Source organism: Rhincodon typus, chromosome 3 (assembly GCF_021869965.1).
Source record: "Rhincodon typus isolate 14 chromosome 3, sRhiTyp1.1, whole genome shotgun sequence".
In the NCBI taxonomy this organism is placed as follows: Eukaryota; Metazoa; Chordata; class Chondrichthyes; order Orectolobiformes; family Rhincodontidae; genus Rhincodon; species Rhincodon typus.
Genome location: NC_063334.1, coordinates 103,172,125 through 103,173,303, shown reverse-complemented (window position 1 = coordinate 103,173,303; position 1,179 = coordinate 103,172,125).

Here is a 1,179-nt window from a genome sequence, read left to right as displayed (position 1 = left end):
GTAGTGCTCCCTCACAATACCAGGGGCCCAGGTTTCATTCCATACTCGGGCAACTGTCTGTGTGGAGTTTGCACATTCTCCCCCTGTCTGTGAGGGTTTCCTCTGGGTGCTCCAGTTTCCTCCCACAGTCCATAGGTTAGGCAGATTGGTCTTGGGAAATACAGGGATAAGGTAGAGGGGGTAGGTCTGGTCAGAGGGTTGGTTTGGACTCAAAGGGACGAATAGCCTGCTTCCACACACTAGGAATTCTTTGATTGAAATTATGAGATGTTAATACATTACTATCTGCCCATGATAAATACATTCCCGAAACCAACAATCTGAGATTGAGCAAATGTGACCATCAGCTGATCATCAAACAAATTAAAAGTAAGATGAATTGTGTGCATTTATTCTATGGAGAAAAGAGAAAGGGTCCTGTTTCAATAAAGACAAGAAATTTCTTTGTTCTCCCAGAACTCTAAAAAATTTCAGGTAAAGCAACTTATTTTCTCAATTGATAGGTATTTAATCTAAAAGTGTATAGCAGCAGGGGATGAATTTAAGTGAAAATTCACAATAATACATCAATAAAAAGGCAATCAGAGAACAGACAACAATCTTCAATGATGTTAATTTGATACAAAGGATAACTATAAAACATAAATATTCTGAACATTTTCTCCAAATATTCACAAGGTTTAACTAACAGCTTTCCACTGTGTAGTTTACCATCACTACTATGACCAATGACTTTATTGTAAATAAGGTAGGTGAGGTGGGGGGTTATCAGATGTAAAACAAAGACTTAGGTATCAATTGTGGTTTATTCCAGACTGCAGAGACTAATGAAGAGAGTTGTCTATGATTATCAATAAGAGGGAGTCACTGAACTCTTGGGGGGGGTCAAGAATGTCACCCCAGGCTAACTTGGTGTTCATAATCAAACGGGATGTTTGAATCGGGCAAAACAAACATATTAAATTTTACTTCCACTCCATGTAAAATTGGGAAATTAATTATTGAGGAGGAAAATTGAGAGCGATGTAAAATATTAAAAATGCCCCTCTCACCGTAAGCCAAAACACAATTGTGAAATCATGAAAAGGGTTCATGAAAATACATCATCAGTCTAAACTGATATTAGAAAGATATAGATAACAAGGTGTAGAGCTGGAGGAACACAACAGGCCAGGCAGC